This window comes from Narcine bancroftii, chromosome 2 (assembly GCF_036971445.1).
Source record: "Narcine bancroftii isolate sNarBan1 chromosome 2, sNarBan1.hap1, whole genome shotgun sequence".
Taxonomy (NCBI): Eukaryota; Metazoa; Chordata; class Chondrichthyes; order Torpediniformes; family Narcinidae; genus Narcine; species Narcine bancroftii.
The window spans coordinates 351917228-351923293 of NC_091470.1; the positions used below are offsets into that span (position 1 = coordinate 351917228).

Below are 6066 nucleotides of genomic sequence, written 5' to 3' on the forward strand. Positions count from 1 at the left end.
CCTTCTCCTCTCCATCTTGTCGTGTCACCCTGTCCGGATACCACTCGCTCAAGCCGCCCGAAGCGACGAGCAAGGGACTAGGAGCCGCTGAACTCAGCGGGGTGCACCGCCTCCGATGTCCCTCTTCTCGCCTCCCCTCACGGCCGGAGTGTAGATCCCGGACGAGCCCCCATTTGTCAGAAATAAAACTTCTCACACATGAGTCTCTTTAAAACTGATGACACGACAAGCTTTATTTACAAGTCTGCAGAGTTGGACTTAACTGGCTTCTCACCAGTTAAGCCCCGATACATACAGTGCATTGATTTTTATACCTTTATTATTTGCCCTTCCCCTTCTTATTAATACTGTTTTAATTGGTTAGTATTACAAAAACATTCTATGTATAACTGCATTATTAATTATCACGTTCGTTACGTACGCTGTGAACTCTACATTCACTGAATTCTGTTTCTCACACTTCTTATCAATCCTTTGTCTCCTGCATGTCTCTCACTATGACCATGAAAAGATAGGTTTAAAAAAACATATTCAGCAGCTCCTTCTGTCCTTGACTGCTAGTAAACTCTCTGTCCGTTCTGGCTTCCCTGTTTATGATTAATCATCACATTTTAACTTAAGTCTTTTTAACCTAAATTCTCTATATCACAGATATCATGTAATTATAATGATTTATTGGATTTAAGATCAGCCTCAACGGCTAGGATTAAAAATGATTGGGAGCATGATCTCATTATAACATTCTTAGATGAGGATTAGTATTCCACTAATGATCAATGATTCATTTTGTGCAAGACACTGTTTATTACAATTTAAGGTGGTCCATAAGATACATATGTCCAAACTTATCCCATTTTTATGCGGATGTTGACCCACAATATGAAAAATGCAAAATTTTTGAAGCTTCATTGATTCATATCTTTTGGGAGTGTTCCAAATTAGGAAGGTTTGGGAGAATATCTTTCAATCGTTATCAATGATTTTTAAGATTAAATTAGATCCATGCCCTTTAATTGCCTTGTTTGGTTTTTCTCGCGAACCGGATATACTTTTGTCAGCATCTCAAGAGAAAGTTTTAGCTTTTAGCATGTTGAATGCCAGACGGGAAATTTTAATAAAATGGAAAGATGAATGCTCACCGAATCATGCACACTGGCTATATGATGTAATGACATATCTTTGTTTAGAGAAAATTAGATACAATATTAAAGATAGCAAGTTTCAGTTTGAAAAGATATGGGGCCCATTCATAGAATACTATCACATTTGGCAGTTTTAGTTCATTAGAAAGAGGGGTTAGATTAGTATTAACTTTTTTTTTCTGTTTTTTTGATACATTGATCATATATGGTTTAATTATGATTGTCCTAGATCATAACTATGACTTCGATATTATACCAAGGTATAACAAGTGTTGGTATTCTTATGAGCCCAGAGGACCCCAAAACCCAGCAGCAATAGATATTCACCAAGATAAATGGTTACCTAAACAAAAGTTCCTTTTAATTATCTTTAATTAAACATGAAAACAGAATCAAACTTTATCTGATCACTAACTTATTTAACCTAATTTAACTCCCTTCTAATTCTAAGCACACATGTATACAACGTGTGTGTAAGTTCAGAAAAGTTCTTTTCATTCCTCCAAGTTCACTGATTGCAGGTAATTCTTATTCTGTGCACAGAATTTAATATTTATAAAGTTCACCAGGCTTTGATGCTTGAAAGGTAAAGGGTTACTGCTCAGGAAGGTTCTTGTCGGTTTTCAGAGAGAGATTTGTTGTTCCAGGACATCTACAACTGATTTATTTCCATCAGCCACTCTAGTGTTTTGCTGACGAAACTTACCCCTTCAGGATTCTCCAGATGATAACCTTTTTCTTTCAGGTCACCACAGAGTTCCTTTTTGTTTCCTTTATTTCAAATGAAACATTAGACAGTCAGTCCTCTCCTCTTGCATGAACCACAAAGGCTTTGACCAGGCTGTCTTCCAAATGAGCTTGCCAGCTTGTCCTCTTCCAGTCCCAGCTACTTCTGCTGGCTGTAACACTGTCAAGTGATCTGTGTGTGTGTGTGTCTCTCTCTCTCTCTCTCTCTCTTTCTCTGAGGGGAAGCCTGTTTGACTCTCTCTGCTTGCAAAACCACATGAACTTCCTAGTCTCTTCCAGACAATCTGTGGTCCAGCAAGATCTTTCATCTGTTGCCTTTTGTAAACAGAAATCCATTATTGAAGTCTCTTGAGCACTCTTCATAACTCTTAAAAAATATCTGAGGCCCCTATCTGTCTAGCATGAGGCAGAGCTCCAGTATTTCAAATAAGATCTGTTTTAAAGTGCTTGTATGTTATCTACTCTTAGAAACCTTTCCCAACTTATCTCCCAAAAACATATCTGTATACTCTGTCACAGTTCCCCTGTTGCTTTCCATTGCAATAATCCCATTGCTCCACAGCATGTCCAATTAACACCAACTTGTGAAGTCCTTATAGGCATTCTTCAAAGTTTTTTTCAAAGGCACGGAGCCTGGACTGTCTGGCTTGAGCAGATCTCGGGCATTTTAAATGAACTCTGTTTTGAAGTCTTGTATGTGACCCACACTAAAAAATCTGCCACAATTTATCTCATTTAAAACATATCTATATACAGTACAAAATATAACATAATCTGTCACAATACCATGCAAGGATGGTAGAATGAGATAGCATTTCTCCAGGACCACAGGGCATTTTTACCTAAATATAAGTTAGGAAAGCAGTTAATACATTAAAATATTAAGATGCATACACTGCAAGTCCACAGCACACTATCCACATCTGAATGGGTGTTCAGGAGACTGATGGCTATGTGGAAAAAGCTGTTTTCCACTCTGGACGTAACGGCCTGAGTGCTTCGGTGCCTCCTGCCAGATGGCAGAACAGTTTACATGTGGGATGTGTGGAGTCTTTCACAATGTTTATTGCTTTCCACCTGCATCGAGTGTAGTAGATGTCCTTCATGCTAGGTAGAGTTTCCCCAATGGTCTTTTTCGCTGACTTCACTATTCTCTGCAGGGTCTTGCAGTTTCAGGTGGTAGAGCTTCCAAACCAGGCAGTGATACAGTTGCACAGGATGCTCTCAATGCATCCTCTAGAACACACATGTCAAACTCTGGCCCGTGGGCCAAATTTAGCCCGCGATATAATTATATTTGGCCCGCAAGATCATTTCAAAAATGTATTAGAGGTGGCCCGCCCTGCAGCAAGAGCCGATGCTGTTTTTTGGTAATGTCACCCCCACCATCCTCCCCCTTCATTGCACATCCTTCCCCATTGTAACACGAGAAATTGTAACACGAGAAGTCTGTCGATGTCATCAGCCGGCAAGCCAGTTGGAAGGCTCCCCGCACAACCAGTCACTTCTCCCACCTGTCGAGCGGTGCGGCGGATGGGCAAGCGCCTGTGATTTCCTGTCGGCGCGACGGGCATGGCAGGCTGCGCACAGCCCCCGGGCAGTGCGAGCCCCGCGCGACTGGCACCAGACGGCCCTTCCACAGCGCGAGCGCACTTCTCCCGGTCGCCACGGCCTTCAGCGCTTGCACCCGCGCGGACCCCAGGGATGGCTGGTTCGGCCCTGCACGTGAAGAGAGAGATGGTGGCTGTCCGCAAAGGCTGATCGGCAGCGCGCTGGGCCTGAGTGGGTGGGCAAGCAGGGGTGGGCAGAGGGTGTAGGTGAGGAGTAATGGGCAGGGGAAGTTATGGTGGTGCGAGGGGCAGTTAGAGGGAGGGATGAGTAGAAGGAGGGGTGGATAGGGAAGAGGTAAAAGGGGAGGGGCAGGGCGAGTAGGGGAGGGGTGATTAGAGGGAGAGAGACGGGTAGAGGGAGGAACAGGTTGAGGGGAGAGGCAGTAGAGGGGCGTGTATAGGATGGGGTGGGTAGAGGCAGAGCGAGTGGAGTGAGGGGTGAGTAGATGTTGGGTAAAGGACTAGTCAGGTAGAGGGATGGTGGGTTGAGGGTGAATAGAGGCCTAGAGCCTGAGGAGTGAGCAGGAAATGCTGAGTCCTGATGCAGGCCAAAATGGACACAGCCTGTGAATGCTGACTACATCTCCACAGGGACCAAATAGGTTTCCCTCAGGTCAAGCAAAGGGTGAACTTGAGCTACCTACTCCTGACCTGTAACTTTATCCTCCTAACCACACATGTCAAACTCCGGCCCGCGATATAATTATATTTGGCCCGCAAGATCATATTAAATATATATTAGAGTTGGCCCGCTGGCCGCCGCGCAAGTATAGCACATGCACAGCAGCAAGCACTACCGTAGTAGTTTTTAGCACTTCCACAGCAGGCACAGCAGGACACCGATATAGTTAACGGGAACGTTAATTAGATATTCACAGCGGCACCGATACAACGGACCCGCCGCCTAGCCCCAACGGACCCGCCACCTAGCTCCAACGGACCCGCCGCCTAACTCCAACGGACCCGCCGCCTAACTCCAACGGACCCGCCGCCTAGCTTCAATGTCTCCTTGAGCTTCATCTGTGGGTGGGTGCTGCTGGGCATCGGACTTTCCGCTGGGGTGGAGGTCGCGGACGAGTTCCACCGCTCTCACGGTATTCCCGGTGAGATGGCGAGACCAGCGGGGACTCCTTGGGTTGTTGGCAGCGGTTGCGGCAGGCGGAGGTGGGGGCGGAGGAGGGAGAGGGGGCGGGGGGGGGGGATGCCGCTCGGGTTTGCTGGCTGGGCTGGGGAGGGCTCCCTTCAGACCTCCGCTCCCTGGCATGCTTCTCGGCAACGTGCGATCCTTGGCTTAAAGGCTAGAGAGAAATATTATTTATTGAATATTTTATTTCTTATTTGTTAATACTTCTTATGGAAAGAGTTTAACCAAAACTATTATTAAACATTTATTTTAATAAGAAAAAGTTTAACATTACATATGTTGAGAGAAAACATGCAGATGTTGTTGAAAATTTTCAATAAATATTTAGTTCGGCCCTCGACTTAGTCCAAGTTTTTAATTTTGGCCCTCGGTGAATTTGAGTTTGACACCCCTGCTCCTAAAGTTATATCCTAAAGTTTAACATTACATATGTTGAAAGAAGAGAAAACATGCAGATGTTGTTGAAAATTTTCAATAAATATTTAGTTCGGCCCTCGACTTAGTCCAAGTGTTTAATTTTGGCCCTCTGTGAATTTGAGTTTGACACCCCTGCTCTAGAATGTAGTGAGGATGGGGTGGGAGATGGACTTTCCTCAGCCTTCACAGGAAGTAGAGGTGCTGCTGGGCTTTCTTGGCTATAGTGTTAAGGGACCAGATAAAGTTCTCTGCCAGGTGCACCCCGAGGAACTTGAAACTTCAATGGTAGAGACGCCAATGGTCAGGGGAGTGTGATCTCCCTAGCCCTCCTGAAATCGACCACCCTCGCTGACAATAAATCTGAAATTGGGTATGACTTGGAAATCGTATTGGCAGGTTCCTGTTGTTTCAGCCAGAGATTGTGCAGGGGTTGCCACAAGCTTTCTCCATCATCTTACTAGGATAAAACTTGGCATGGCTAGCTATTTGAGATTTATACTTTTCATCATTTACTATTTTGTTTGTAATGTTTATGTAGAACAGGGCACATAAAGCACTATTGCTGTTATTCAATATTTTCGCAACCAAAATCTCTCAGAGGAAAAAGAACGATTTTAGATTTATATCTACCCGCTTAGAGTATTGTGTTCCGTTCTGGTCGCCTCATTATAGGAAGAATGTGGAAGCTATGGAAAGGTGGCAGAGGAGATTGAAAAATGTCTTATGAGGCCAGTTGAGCAGAGCTGAGACGCTTTTCTTTGGAGCAAAGAAGGATAAGAGGTGACTTAATAGAAATTAAGAGGCATCGATAAGGTAGACAACCAGCACCACGCCCCCCCCCCCCCAACCCCCCAGGACAGGAATAGCAAACACCAGAGGGCATCTGTACAAAATGAAGGTAGGAAAGTTTAGGGGAAGAATCCGTTTTATATTTAAAGTTGTGGGTGCCGAGAATGCCAGGGGTGAAACATTAGGAGACTCTAAGACAGGCCACAGGATGAAAGAA

General features: G+C 44.6%; 2 protein-coding genes across 11 annotated transcripts in view; one reads left to right on the top strand and one right to left on the bottom strand.

Annotated features, from left to right (window-relative positions):
• Window positions 1-6066, bottom strand: part of LOC138755755 (uncharacterized) — a 157721-nt gene that overhangs the window by 80942 nt on the left and 70713 nt on the right. The window lies entirely within an intron of this gene.
• The window catches only part of trpn1 (transient receptor potential cation channel, subfamily N, member 1), a 269947-nt gene that overhangs the window by 6932 nt on the left and 256949 nt on the right, over window positions 1-6066 (top strand). The window lies entirely within an intron of this gene.